Source organism: Strix aluco, chromosome 1, assembly GCF_031877795.1.
Source record: "Strix aluco isolate bStrAlu1 chromosome 1, bStrAlu1.hap1, whole genome shotgun sequence".
In the NCBI taxonomy this organism is placed as follows: Eukaryota; Metazoa; Chordata; class Aves; order Strigiformes; family Strigidae; genus Strix; species Strix aluco.
In genome coordinates, this window is record NC_133931.1 from 12866414 (window position 1) to 12882285 (window position 15872).

The window sequence follows — 15872 nt, forward strand, 5'->3', positions numbered from 1 at the left end:
GCAGAGAGCAAACTTCATGGAGGGTGCTGCAAAGTGAAACTAGACTACAAAGCTTCAGTGCTGGGAAAGTGCAGTGTTTTATCCAGATCAGCAGCAAGCCCTGGAATTAATAGGGTTGATTAAACCCGTTTTGATGTGCATGGTATGTGGAGATAAGGGCCCAATTCCCAAGGGCTTCCAGTGAAAATTAGATGTTAACCATAACAGTATGTGACATCCCCTGACAGGGGTGAGGAAGTGAGGAAGGCTGCTAGAAGACAAGAGACAAGTACAAACCAAGGGGCAGAAGAGGCAGGTCTTGGGAGAGCAAAGTTACCACGAACTTGCTGGATCTGTTTTGATGCTGAAATGACGTGGACCCTGGCACCAGGCAGATCAAAATGCCTGCTTTATGTTGTTATGACACATATATTTCCCCAAAAATGACATTAAAGAGTACCAGAGGCTCAAACATTGTTCTGTTTATCTGTTCCCTGAGCAGGGCTCTTACTCTTAGAGACAGCTTGAACACTGCAGAATATGGCCCCTGTCAAGAAAACTTTGCCTCTGGCATAAGCATTTTTAGCAAGCACAACACAACACGTGAAGCCAGCCCAGGGGGTCAGCGCATGCACAGCTACTGCCCTGCTGCGGCCTGGCAGGATGGCATCCCTTTGAGACAGGCAAAGGGATTAGCCACCGAAGGAGACTCCCCTGCCACACACTGAGGTTCTCAGACAGGAGATGATTCCTCCCTGAGTTGTTGGCCCAGGGTTCATCCTGTGCCAAAGTATGGAAAAGCTCCTCATCACCCAGGCTGTGTCAATGGTGCCTCCATATGCTTCAGGCCCCATTTCAGCCCTGGGACTCCCTTGCATGGAGCTTGCACCTGAGTTAGCCATTAATGGAATCCCAAATTCCCCCTACCCATGGCATGAACTAGCCCATGCTTGTGTAAGCAATGCACACATAGCTATGGCATCCTAAGGAGAAGACTCCCAGCAGCTTAACTGGGTGCCAGCTGAAGCCTTGACCGAGGAGGAAAGCAGAGAGGTTCTATGGATGTTCTTCAAGATGCTGTGATATTTAATGGATAATTCAGACCTTTTTAAAAAAGGAGGCAGACTTTGGGTTTGGGAGGTGCTGGCTGAAGCTCTGAAGGCTTCTAGCTGAGAGTTCCTGTTTAGAGACTACAAGAGCTGTCTTTCTGCTCATTATAACTTGGAACAAATGTCAGTAAATAGAGTCTGATTCTTCTCCAGACACAGGGGGCTCTGGAAATTTTCTCAAGAGAAAAACAGCAACACGCAGTGAAAGAAGTGGTGCCTGCAGACTGAAATACAAATGGCAGAGAAGCCAAAAGCATGTTCACCCTTCCAAGATTGAGCTTATGTTTTTCATGGCATGAAATATGACATGCACAGTCAATCACGGATTTCAAGCCGAGAGTCCGTTATTTGTGATGGCAGCGTAAAATACATGGGTCTTTACTCCAAAGAGCTTATGAGAGTTTCAGAGCAGAGGACACAGATGACCTTCAGAGCATCGTCAGCTGGAGTTTCAAAGCATCCAGGTCATTCATTAGGCAAGAGCAACACCTTATGCCATAACCCGGATAACTGAAGTACACCTCAAAAAAAAAAAACAAACCAGCTCTTCCCTGTGGCTCCCTTGTCCACAACCCATCCCACAGATCAGCACACAAATTCAATCAAACAAGTTCCAAGGCCCAGGGCTTCCTAGAAACTCAGGCAATGCATGGCAGATGGGCATTATCTATCTAACACCAACCTCTTCTGTCCCCAGGTGCCCCATAGCCAGAAGGGCATCATTACACTAAAACACACCTAGGAGAAGAGTTTTTTCCCTGTTTTTCAATATCTAGATTTTCCCCTTCCCCAGGAAAGGCAGTAGAAGGTTTGGGACAACTCTAGGAATGGGCACACAATTGGGAAAGTGTATCCCTTCTGCTTTTAAAAACAAATCCTTTATAGAGTGAGGAGAAAACATTCAGACAGCTCAGGGCTCTCTGATTTCCAGGAACAAACTATAAAAGCCATTTAAACTGACCGAAAATACTTTGGCATTTCCCTTTCATATTTCCAAAGCAATTTCAAAGATAAGGTGATAGTGCAGACTGACCTTACTAGGACTGTCACCAGGGAAGGGAAATGCAGCATGGATCGGTAGGGTTTTGCCTTTATCATATTTGTTTGGTTCTAGAATACATGGTCCTCTGCTGATCTGTGGCTGAACTACTGCAAATAAATGGATTTTCATGTAAATACAACATACTGCTTTGTGGCTGCAGAATGTTGGTGAGCTCAGCTTGATCAGGAGAAAATCCCTGCCCAGGTTTTAGTAGAAATCTGCAGACACACTGCTAGCAGAATCGTGGTACTGCCAGGCTCAGTGGGATATGGCACTTGCAAACAGCGTGAGTCATTTGCCCTGGAGCTGCAGGAGCAGAGAACATCTGAAGATCTAGATCAGATTGGTGAATCAGCAGCATCTGACACAGTTTAAGAGGTTAAGCCTATTTATAGACAAATGAGGGTAATTTTCATAGCTGAAGGGATTGGATTATTTTTTTTAATAAATTCATAATAAACTCTAGGAAGGCGAATACTGAGTTCTGTACTCAGTTAACTCCTTGGAGACAAGAGGAAGTTTGTCCAAGACAGGGATGGAGTCAAAGGAGCCAGAAACTCCAGAGTGCATTATCCTCATGGTTTTGCTTTTCATCCACTCGCAGTATTAAGTTACGCTTTCAGGACAGTACAAAGCATCCCTGTGGACCATACCAGGATTCCCCTGGCACCTGTGTGAGCACTTTTGATCGGGGAAACTGGGAGGGACAAATAGGATGTGCGCCCACGGGGAAACAAGTCCCTTCTTTACAGGGGACTTCCTATTCATCATTTCTTGCCTTACTTCATACTTTACTCTTGGTTATCACTAATGGTGGACCTGAGAGTTAGTTTGCCAGTGTGTATCAGCAGCGGAGTTACGTGGCCTCATCAGTCAAGTGAGAAAGATGGGACTTGCTGAGTGATTGTGGGTAAAACATTATTTCTTTTATGTCTCCATTGCCACATCATTAATATAAGGATGATACCAACCCCACAAGGGCACTGTGCATGAATCCACTAAAGCCCGAAAAATGCTGTCTTTTGTGAATTGCCAAAGACTCCTGTTGTACAATCGCACTGCAGCTACTTGCTATTTAGGAAGTAACCACACCTATAGAAACAGTACTCTTAAATGAATATAATAATGCTCTTAAATGAACTTGTAATCAGCTGGATAAGTACAAAGACTTATAAAATTAATATGGGTCTGATTTTGACCGAGACTACCCACCCCCCCAAAAAAAAAGAAACCTAAAAGCTCCTTTAAAGACTACCAGTGTTAAGAAAAGCCTTTTATAAATAATAGGGCTGAAGTTGACCCCCACCTCCTCTTCCTACAATGTGTTTTTGTACACTGCTTTCCACAGAAATCAAGAATGGATTGAATACGGAGTTATAGACTCACTGGGAGAATGGGCCTTATGAAAAGGACATAAACATTTGCAGGGTCTGCAGGTGGATCATGCCAATACACTAGTAATGCTTTTACTTAAGCAAGGGCTCTTCTGCTTGGCGGAAATCTCCCAAGTAAGCTTGAAGATATGAAAATTATCCCTTTGAGGTCATAGGAAACTTTTTTTCAAATTCAGAGTAATGATGTATGGAGCACTCCACGCACTCATTTCATTCCCAAGTCTGCAATTTCAGATCATGCCAAAACATGGCATTTCCATAACATGTGTTTCTACATCTAAGGTCTGTAGGACCAGGTCCTTGCTTGTTCTCTTGGAAAAAGCAAGTTTTTCAGTTCTTTCAATGTTTTTGCACCAGCCTTTCTGAGACGCCTTCTTATAATCTTCCCTCAGCATCTGTTTTATTTTAAAAGGCTAAAAATGCACCAAAGTCTCACACATTCTTTCTACTTTCAAGGTTCTCCAATTATGTTATTTATATGAACCCATTCCCTTTTTTTGTTAGTTCTTTTTTTTCTAGTTTAAATTTCATATACCCAGTGGCAAGGACAGAGACCTGCAGGGTGTGTTGTTTTTCAAAACCATTTTATTTTGTCTGTTCTGTGATGAAAACTGCCTGCAAACGTAGGATTGTAAGGATGTTTGGGCACGCGCCATCACTCTATTAACTTTAAGCTGATCCTAGGAACTGGCAGTACTTGACTATCCGGTTCCCAAGTAGCATTTGTGAACTGCAGGAGTCCTTCAACCTTGTCTTCCAAGCATGACTCCTTAGGTCCCTGCACTCACTGCTTGTCTTGGTAAGTTCAACTCATCCTGAAATCTTAAAGCTAACACGAGGCATCTCCATTCTTTGGCCCCTGCATGCCTGTCTTGGCACAAAAGGTCACACTGTGGAGACACCCAAGCTGGCAAAGTAGGAGACTCAACAGCATATGCTTCATCTGTGCTTGTCCAAGTGAAAATTCCCTAATTTATACCCTGGAGTTTGATCTGACCATAGATGGGTCAAATGCTTCAAAGCAGCCTTGGGGCATTGGTTAAGTCTCCCAGGACTAGCATGGGGCTCCTTGGTGCTCCACTGTTTCTCACACCTTCCCAAAAGCAGCTCCACTCAGCGTGCTTCAAGCAAGGCAAGCAAACCAATTAACTGCTTTTGAAAATCCTGGCCTTGGTCTGTTATGACAATACCCTCTTGATAACAGCACTGCCTGGGGTGAGCAAAGAGTTTTTCTTGTTTCCTCTATTCAAATTCAAGCAAACTTCTTAAGACCTCTTCATTTTGGCCATTTCATTTCAATGGGAAATGGACTGCACATGGACCTTTGACCTCAAGCCTTGATTATTTTCTCTAATATTCTTTTATCTTCACTAAAAAACATTTACTAATATTTTAAGCTAATGTTTCTCTTCAGAGGGTCACACGCAGTTCAGCATGCATCTTGCATCCAAAGATTTCTTCAGGTCTCTAGTGTTAAGTTTTTCTAAACAGGTCAGGTATTTACTTGCTGTTGCTGAAAGGAGCAAGCAGAGCCCTTCTAGCTGACATCTAATATAATGAAAGGAAAACCATATGTAAACTATACTTTCTGGAAATAAACCAACCCTTCTACATTTACAGGGTCAGGGGAGTACAAATGACCCCACGTGTCCCCATGTGACTGCCCAAGTTTCTACACAGCAGGAGAGAACAGGTCACACATATGTAGTTACAGAAGTTGAAATGGGGATGCAGGGGAGACGAGGAAACGCCGCCAGATTTAGAGTAACAGGTGGTTCCTCCACGGCACCCATGAGGGATGAGCAGAGCTGGACACTGAGAGCAACCTCTGCTGAGGCGCCTGCATGGCATGAGGTGGAAAAGTGTCTGCAGGGATGGGGCACTGTGGAAATAAACAGAGGAACTGGCACCTGCAGCATCAGCCCTTTCCTAGGATTGGTCCTGCAAGGAGCTTGGGAGAAACCCGAGCCTGCGATAAGGGCTGTACCTTAGGACTTTGGAAACATGGGGTTTATGCACCTGCTGTCCCAGACTGCGTGTGACTATCAACAAATCATTTGGCCATGATGTGCAGATCCCAGTGGGTGCTTAATACCTTCATAGATGTGGGCGTTGGTGTCTCAGCTCTCCTGTTTCCTTTCCATGCTGGGGAGAAAATAACTCTTCCCTACCTCGCATGTTGAAGACAAACGCGTTCTGTCATGCCAAATGCTATTTGAAATGAGGTCCTTATTTTAGGGGCCCACTCGACTCAGAAGAAATAACCCATTCCTGTGTTTCCAGCTCAGCACGGGCACCTCGTGTGACCCTGCAGGTTTCTTCCCAGCAGAGGACAGGTCACACAGAGGCGGTGACAGAAATCCTAGCAGAGCACTGTGAACTGGAGATTATTAAGCCCCAGGCAGCTATGGGAGTGAACTCATAGCAGGTCAGGAAGAAAACAACTAACACAAGGTTTGAAACACAATCTCTGGGGAAGTTCAGAAAGACTTCCCACAGACATTTCAGTGTCTCATGTGGACACTGAGCTTGGTTCTTCACCATCCTACCTCTCATGTGGGCACTGGCACATAAAGTGCATGAGAAATACCATTCAGCTTTAAGTCATGGTTTATCTCCAATTCATGCTCTTGAGCCTGTCCAAGAGAAGGGAGAGCTGAATTTTTACATACTAAGTTTACAGGATTACACTGCTGCCATGTGGCTGGGGCTTTCAGAAGCTGAGGCCAGCTGCAGCCAGACCCTTCCTAGTCCCACTGACCTTTTCCCATCGATGACTAACCTCAGGCCTGCCTGTACGAGCAGAGAGCAAACAAGTCCAGAGTGGCAGTTCCTTGGCAGGGACTTAGCTTACCTTTCAGTGCCACATTTAATAACACTGGATGGCACTTATCGGAATAGATTTTCCAGCAAGTGGCATGCCAAAGCCTTGATGAAATCAGGCCTTCTGTCTGATGTCAATCACCTACCCTTGTCAGTTCAAAAGTGCTATCCATGCTGGAAAAGCAAGACCCAAGGAGCAATTCAGTCCAGAAGCACACAGCTAAACCTGGCCTAGCAAAATGGTGTAGTAAAAAGAGGTCATCAGTGCATGGCCTTCAACCCATTCTTCTACACATAGCGTTAAACAACAGACTCACCAAACCACTGGATGTGTTTCCACATGTCTTCCCATCTGTTTTACAGGGAATCTATCTTGGACACTGCAGCTGGAATATGTGCATAGATAGAGGTGCAACAAAGTGGAATTGTATCCACCACCTTATTTCGCAGACATTTCATAGTCTTTACAATAGATTGACCCAAACAGCTGATTACAAATGTGAAGATTTTAGGATGTGGGCAAAGCTAATTCTCAGCTTGTGGCCTCAGCCTATCCTTGTTTAATATGTAAAAATAGACATTGTTCTCACCCTAGATTAGGTTATAGTTTTGGTTCTTGTTGTTCCCTGGTGTCAATAGGAAGTATGTTCTCTGGCATCTGCATTAGGCCCATTTGCACCAGTCCCCAATGGCTGAGGAGCTGCAAGTTCTGCTTGTGGGTGGCGACTTTGCCTCCTGATCTTTTGTTTTCGAAATGCAGCTGCAGAGGAGAGGAACATGGCATCATTGCTGCTATGAAAGGTCTTTTCATCCTCTGTGGTTTCCGGGTTAGAGCTGTGTTGGCTAAGGATTCCTCCCCCAGGGTGGAGGAGTAATGGAAACACAGCCTAAAACAGGATCAGGAGGAAGATGTGAAAATGAGCGCAAACGTACAGTGTATGAGTCAGTGCCACAAGGAATCTCTATCCCATAAGTCAAGATCACACCTCCTCTTGGTACAGCAGAGCTGTTCCCACACAAGGAGAAGGCATCATGTGGCATTCAGCATCTTAAAAAGGACTTATGTCCTGACTGAAAGTTTAATAGTGGGAAAATGTTTTCAGGTCAGTAATACTGCAGCTTCAGAGAAGGATAAGAAAAGAAAGCATGACATGTTGCATTCATTATCTGCTGTAAAATAATATAGACCGGGCACTGAGGCCAAATCCTCTGCATGTGCAAATCAACAAAGCTTCACTGATGCTAAACTGATGCTGAACTGATTAACTCCAGCCGATGAGCTGGCCTTTGTCAACAAAACCAGTTCTTGTACTATGAGGGGGGTCTCTGATGGGGTATTATGTTTTTAAATTTTCACTATCAGCTTCACCTCAGACTGTTCAGGGGAATGAAACTGTAGCTTTAGCACAAGGAGTAGGCAACATGGGCTGAAATACCCAAAACCACAGCTCTGCTGTCAAGTGTCTCCAGAGTCCCAGGCCCTAAAGAGACAGTCCATGGCAGCCTGGGGCTGCCGGTGGCTGGAGCTCAGACCTGAGCCCGTGGGTTCTCCAAGGCATATATCAAGTCCATCAGAGTGGGAAGAATTTGTACCCCAAGGAAAGAGTGAGGACCCAACAGAGAAAGACCTTATCCTCTTAGATAAGCATGAATAGGGCAAGGCAGGGTCAAGCCCAAAAAATAGGGCCAGGTTTGAGCCCAGGCAGGATTAGGATGTTGGCACTCAAGTCAAGGCAGCCACAAAGCAGACTATGGAAACTGCAATCTGCTCTGAACCAAAGGTCCAAGGGACTGGAATGGTTGAGGTCAAGGAACAATATAAAAAGAGTTATTTTTATTGCTGTTTATGTCTTGAGGACCAGACTCTTACCTGAAGCAGAAATGGGATGTAAGGGGGCAGGGTAGAGCACAGCAACAGGGTGTGGAACTGCTGATGGGACTGCTACATAGATCTGACCATGGGGCAAGTATCAGCCCCACTTCAGCTCCTCCTAGTGAAGCTTATCAAGGCCTGCCTCTCCCACAGAGCTAGCTGCAGTCAGGGAGCAGAGCTCATAGCCCAGGTAGAGCCTCATGGTCCACCCAGCTAGACATCTGAGCACACATCATGCTTGACACAAGCCCACCGCTTCTCCGGATGGGCCCCACCAATAGCTGCAGAGCAGTGGCACGCCACACCGCCTGCTGCTCATCCATCATGCGGCAGACAGAGCAATGCACCACCTGTGCAGCCGATGCAGCACTGAGCCTGCCCACAGGCTACCTTGCAGCCCAGGGAGGCACATCGCATTCTCCTGTCATGAGTGTGGCTCGTCCGGCCGCACCCAGCTGCCTGCCACATTGACATTGGGTGTTGCAGCACCAAACCTCCCACCAGCAGCTGTTCTGGGGGATAGGAACAGCTTTTTCAGTGGAGAAGGTGCTCACAGAGGTGGTGGATGGCAGGTCTCACCCCCCCACTGGAGTGGGCAGATGGCTTTGGGGACAACTACCTCCAAGGAAATGCAGGATGAGGATGCCTCAGGTCTCCCTGCATGCTTGAGCATCCTACCAGCCTGGGAGATACCCCAAGGAACCCAGGACAAGGGAGGCCCAGGACTTGGCCTGCGAGGGCAGCCTGGGCCATACCTGTGTCTTTGACACCCATTTACCAACTGGTTCCTCAGAGGTGTCTATGCAGATGTGCACCTGCACAGGCAGAGGGGACACCTCTGTCACCCCCTGGATCAGTAGGACACGGCCAAAGGCAGGCCCTGACCATTAGTGGGTACACATCTCCTGTTTTGCAGGGGGCAGTGATATGGTACAGTATACTATAAAAGCCTCTGTGTAATTTCTCACAGTAACTGGTCTCTGCTGCATTCAGTTTATAAGCAATGACTTTCTTCCTAAGAGCTGGACTGATGAATGCTGCTGGCATCTGAGGTTCAGGATGTTCCCAAATAAAAATCATGTTTCCGAGGACCGATACACATCCTCCTCTCTTCCATGAATTTGCATGGCTGGAACCTGGTGAACTGCTGACCAAGGCATGAGAAGGAGCAGAATGCAGGTCATTCTCTGGTATCCATCCTGGCTTATTTGAAAGCAGACCTTGTTTCAAATACAAAGCGCTAAGTAGAAGATGTCATTTGTCACTCTTGGGAACAGATTTTCACTGTAGAGTCTCCACTCACATTTACAATAAATCACCTCATAATGTGCAGGTGATTTATGCCATTCTTCAACTATAAATTATATTTACATCCACTCTATGGTCTCTTTAAATTGTTAAAGTGTAGTAATGTGACTGTGGAGTAAGTGATAGAGATAACTTGTCTACAAGGAGAAATTAATCAGAATAACTGTGTGCATGAAGAAGAGTCTTTTTCATCTCAGAAAAATATCCTGTCTGGTTTCCTCATGTGAAAAAAACATTCACATCACAGATTCGATCTGCAGGCGTCATTTTCCTTGACCCAAACACCACAGATATGTGCTGTATCTTCCTCTGATATGGGATCAGGAATTATGAATCTCTTCTGTAACTAACATTATTTTTATTCACATCCAAAGATCCTAAGCAGAGAGTAGAAAGCTTCCATCAGAAGCAATCTAAATTGTGGAGGATAAATTTGTCCTGTTTGCTTTTTTGATTTGTTTTTCCAGCATCCAGAGAATATATCTCTTCTTATTATAAGCTATTTTTCAAGGGTGATTTTACTTACAGTCAAAAATGAGCATTGTGAAATCAACTGTTAAATTTAGATCTTCAAGCTGTTTTCATCAGAACAAAAACACAGGGATTTGTATCTGTCAGCTTCCCTAAAACTGATTCATACAGAAAGACCAAATCCTGAGCTCAATTACCTTAAGGTGGTTTCCAGTGATACCGGAGCCACAGGCATGAAATCAAGGTCCCTTTGGACCTTAGGATAAGGGATCTTTTGAGCATTTCAGGTGATGACCAGATCAGGAGAGGTAATTGGGAGAGAGCCGTTTTAGCAGTTTCTCACTGCTAGCTTCCTGCTGAAACTTTTGAAAGAGGAAAAAAACATTTCTGGTTTCTCATTTTTCTTTCTATTTTAGGATGTTACTTTGGCTACAGTTGGAGCTTTCTAGCTTTAAGAGCCAAATTCTACCATTGGATCTGCAGGGCATTTTATCTGGGAGAGGAAGAAGGAAGTTGGCTGGAACACGTAATGGAGGACCAGCAGAATTCTTCTGCACTGCAAATACTGGTCTTGGTGGATTCATGCTGATTTTGTGCTTGGGATAATGCTGTATTTTATATGAGATGGGGGCAGTTCTAGTACAACCTGCACCACTAAAACACATGCTATTATTGTCTGTACTAGAGGCTAAATCCTCCCATTTACTGTCTGATGACTTTTGAGGCCAGATTTCTTAATATGCTAAATTACAACCAATTATCTTATTATTATGGATAGAATATTTTCATCCAACATGCCGGGAAGATGAACATTGTACATAACACGATGCCTCTGAAGTTCACAACAGTGTTTTCTGAGAAGTGATGTCCATCTGGTTCACCGGTAAAAGTGATGTCTTTTATTGCTTCCCAGCAGAGGGAATCAACCAGTTGCTGGATGAGTTCCTGTATTCAGAGTTGCACTCTAGTCTTGGAATTTGGTCCAAGAATTAAATTTTGGGCCAAAACTCTGGTATCTGCCAGCTTGAGTTTTTATCCTCCTCTGTTAGTCCAGCAAACCAGATCAATGGTCTGACTGATACTTTTGTCAGTTTAATTGCAGGAATCGTGTTGCACCGCTTAAGCTTTCATGTGCAGGCTCATTTTTATGTTGTTTTGAATGTCCTTTACATCAGGTTAGTTTGTCCCAGCCCTGACCCTTCACATCATCTCTGTGTTGCTTTTTCTAGGGGGAGAATAACAACAGCTTGCTACCAGACTGCTGCTGATAGCTTGTACAGCATAAAGTAAATTACAACCATGCATGTGGTTGGGCAGAAAATTAAGTTTACATGTGAAGAGGCATAACTCCAGTGCTGACTTTTTTGTATCCCTGTTAAACATTATGGAACCTGTAGTTAATGTACTTTATGCTGCCAACTGTATGGGTCATTTCACTGGTAAAGACCAGGAGCCTCAGGAAGCACTGAAGTCTGTCCTCCTGGAGAAGGAAAATGGTATGTTGTGAGAGTCATTGATGCTGGTGCACCACAGAAGACCTTCTGTGGCTGAGAAGGACAGCACATAGAAAAGGATAGAAAAGCAGAGAAATAAAAGTCCTGCCTCCTGGGGCACACTGAGGTAATACCACCATGGCAGTGAACTCTTAATGTTTCTAAACCCAGAGTTTCCCTGGAAAGCATACACTTCATGAAACATGTCATAAAGTTGATTTTAACCTTATCCTGCTGGAAACAGTGCAGCCAGACATTTTGCCTGCTGATAGAGGATGACCCTTTTCCTTTTTCCTTTCTTTTGTTAATGATAGAAATATTTAGGCACATTGCATGGACAGTCAGGACGTGACCGGGCTAGAGGTGGGGGAAAAAGATGGAGTCAGAATTTGGGAGGCGATGTCCTCTTCTGCCCTTTGTGCTCTCCATGTCTGGGGAACAGGGAGATATTTTTGGAATATTACTTTAAATAGCAGGGAGGGGCTATCAGATTTCGTTTCATCTGTTGATTCTGGTCTGTGGTGCCAATCAAGCTGTAATCATAAATTATAAAATGGATTCCTATGTGGCGAGGAGCAAAGGAAGAGACAGTGCCCTCCTTTGCAGCTAGGTCATACCTGTGGCGATCTGTGTTTTCACCACTAAGCCCATGTTACTGCAATTACTGTCTGCCTCGGACTTATTTATTTGAAGCCTATTATGTCAGCTTAGTCAGATCAGTGCAGTGAGGTTTCAGCTCTCAGTGGGAGAGAAAATGCGTTCCTCTTTTTAGAGGGAACTGTGTTTTTTCTGACAGTGTGCAACGGCACATGAATTCATGGCGTAGCTGACATCATTTAAATCCTCAAGCCTTTACCCAAGCCCTCTCAGGAAAATCCATCCACCCATGCACCTCAGTGTAAGAGGATCAACAGGGAGCATGACTGGCCCCACACATACTCCCCTCCTCTCTAGGAATAGCATCCATCTGTGCTTTGCATTTTGTCCCTTCTTTACAGCCTACAAATCTTTCAGCCATTTTGTTTTTACACCAACTTCTGCTGCTGAAACAGCTGATGATCATACAGTCTGACCATATGGGGAAGATGGCCCAGAGATGCCCTGAGCATCTCTGTTTACATCCAGATAAGGCTGGGTATTGGGATGGGGAATGGCTTTGAAGAACCATCAAGATAAGGGAGTTGAGTGGTATCCCCAGTTGACTCTTCTTGAGAAATACATTTGGATGTAATCTTGCAGAAATCCCAGCACCAGGCAAGGGTGAAAAAGGGATCAACTGTTCTCATGGTATCAGCCATTCTTGTAACCCGTCAGCCACAGTGAAACCACACTAAAAGATGAGGTGGCTTTTGACTGTGATGACACAAATGCTTTGGGGCTCATCTTGGGTCTGAAGATTTTAAGTTGAATTTACCTTCTCTTTCTTCCTTCAACTTAAACGCTCTATTCAAAAGACAGCAGGAAGGCTTGTTCCAAAAACATTGTGAAATTGGTTTTATGGGAAAAGTAATAGATTTACATTCTGGCTTGCAGGGTTGTACATTGTCTACACTGCTACAGTGATCTAATTTAGCTGGAGGAATTAGACTCCAGTATGATGACAAAGGCTGTTTATTCACAGGCTAAACAATAACAGCTTTGTACAAGGTAAGCTGCAGTGCCTGGGAACAGGAGGAAAAGATTGGTTTCAGGCAGTTTAAGGTAGGTAGCTGTCTTACAATGTATCTCTGCATTTTAAATAGGTCAGAGACGTAAAAATTCAGCTGTTTAATCAGCTGTCACCTGTTCAAGGTTTCCTAATTCTTCTATGCTATGCACACTGCCTTAGATGATATGTATTTTCCACAGACACATGATGATACCTCTGTTAGGCCCCATGTGTCATTACCCTCCCACACCAGAGCTTTCCAGGCTTTTTCTTCATTAAGTTAACCTCAATTGTATTATCTGGAATTAATTTTGCTGCAGTACTTGTTAGATGTTCAACAGAAAGATGAATGCTATAAGCTCTTACACAAGTTTCATGCTCAGTGGAATAGCTGGTCACTAAACTTGGATCTAGGAACATTTTCCTTGTGCTCCAGCTGGGACACTTACAGTGGTAACACTTTAAAAGTCAGCATACTCTGCACAGTGCTCAACACCCTCCAATAAATAGCACAATATCCACTGGGAAATGTTTTTTCTTGGCCACCAGCTCTGCCTCCAGACAACAGGGCTAGGGGAAGAGGACTACTGGTCTGCTGCAGCCATCAGCAAAAAGTCTTATTTGAACCACCATGGAGTTTCAAGCTATTCTTTATGGACACAGACTTCAACTTTAAGAACAAAACCTGTTCCACTAATATCAGTAGGAAAGTCGACAACAGCAGCTGCAGATGCCAAATTAGCTGTTCTGGCAGCAGAAGAGACTATTTTGCACTCTCAGATACAGCTATTGTGTCCCACCTGGCCTGGGCAAACCCCTGGTGAGTTATAGTAGAAGAACCTTAAAATTAAATGCAAACTTAAGAGGACTCACCTTTTTTTTAATGCAATATGGGTGGGAAATCACATTAGAGTATATAGCTCTGCAAAAAAAGCTCCAGGGGACCTGCAACCTAAAGAACAGGCTGAGACAGACTCAACTGACAGACTCATTCTTGCAGTTAATTACTGAAATTTAACAATTTCCTGCCTGTGAGGTGAGCCACAGTAACTGTCCCAGAGCACACTTCTGACTCCAGTGAAACACAAGGTAATCTGACCTCATTTAACAAGTGGGGAGGCAGATTGCATCACCCTGCAGCTGGTGCCCATGAAGAGCACAGAGCCACGGTGTTCCTGCAGCTCTCTCCTCATGCACAGGGATTTGGCTGCCAAAAAACAGAAAGGTCCTGTCCTGGGCCAGGTGATGCATTTTGGATCAGAGGGACAAAATTTTCTCCTGAACTGGCCTATAATTGTAATGTGGCAGTTCACATATCTTACCATGAGCCAAGGAAGAATGACAGGTAACTCTTTTTTCCCTTTAGGACTGATTTGCGGTGGCTGGGTAGAGCACCTAACTGCTTCTGCAGAGCTCAGAGGCTCTTAATGCACACCAGCTCTTGCCAATAAAAACCCCAAAATCGATGTCCCAGCCATGCAGGTGGCCTGCTTGGGCTTCTGAATTATGAGCCCACTGAGCTTGCTGAGTTACTCAAGAGTCCTGCAGCCCCGTACCCCAATTTCACTATGGCAGGGATTAATTTTTTTTTTCCATCAACCTGAAACACCTGATCATCTGCCAATGTTTAAAGGGGCCTTTTTGTGACTTTGAGAGACTGTCACGGCTTGTACCTCAACCTTTAGGAAAGAAACCTATAATACTCTCCAGAAAATGCTTCTGCCCATCCTCCAAGTGCTGAGATGAGCAACTTAGCACTAACCTATGTAACTGCAGTATTAGCCCCAATTAAGAGACAGGACTTGTCTTTTCAATGGGAAGACCCTCAAAGCAGCAAGTTCCTTTATTTCCTGCAGTTTTAATTATATTTTAAAATTTAAAAATCAAGCCACTAGATATACATTTATAAAGACAGATCTTATTACTTAGACCTTCCTTCTATTTTACAAGGAGAAGACTGCCTCTTTCCCAGCTAAAACTTGGAAGAGAGATAACTGCAGCCAAAGAAATATGGACTTAAATTCTGAATTCATTCCTCCACTCCATTCAACCACTGTTGTGCCCTTTCCTTGCAGCTACCAGCCCTGGATTGATGAAAAACACCTTGGAGAATATTGTCCTTGAGCTATCTCTGGGCTGCTTCTCCTTTTCTGGCATCTACTAGGAGCTGGGCTCCCATTGCCTGCACAAAGACTAAAAGATCCTAAAGATGTAGTAGCCACCCATCATCATTTCAGCACAGTGTGTGCTGAAAATCCCCTCCTTGTAATAACAGTGATGCTGCTGTGACTCCTTGGCACTTTATCTGCAAATCCACTTGCTTCCTGGAAAAATCAGGCACGCTCTACTCCATGCCTGGCCAAGAAAGTCCAGATGCTTTATTGCTTCATTCCCGTGCTGTGTTTAGTTTGTTAATGCTTTCATGTGAAAACAGTGTGACACATGGGAACCCTAAGTCGATACTCTATTTATTTCTTCTGTAAAGTCACTTCTTGGTGCGAGAGTTAAAGGTTACAACAAGTGAATGGCTGTTGACTCCAGGGGTTACTCTTGTAAAGCAAACCAACACTGATTTTTTATTTCTGTTTATCTGAAGCTTGCAGAACACTACACACCATGTAAACATCACAAGACAGCAAGGGGGAAGTTGAAAGCAAGGACTGACCACTGTGATTATGTCTGCACACAGCACAAGGAAGCACAAAAGAGCGGATTAAAAACTGTGGTTACAG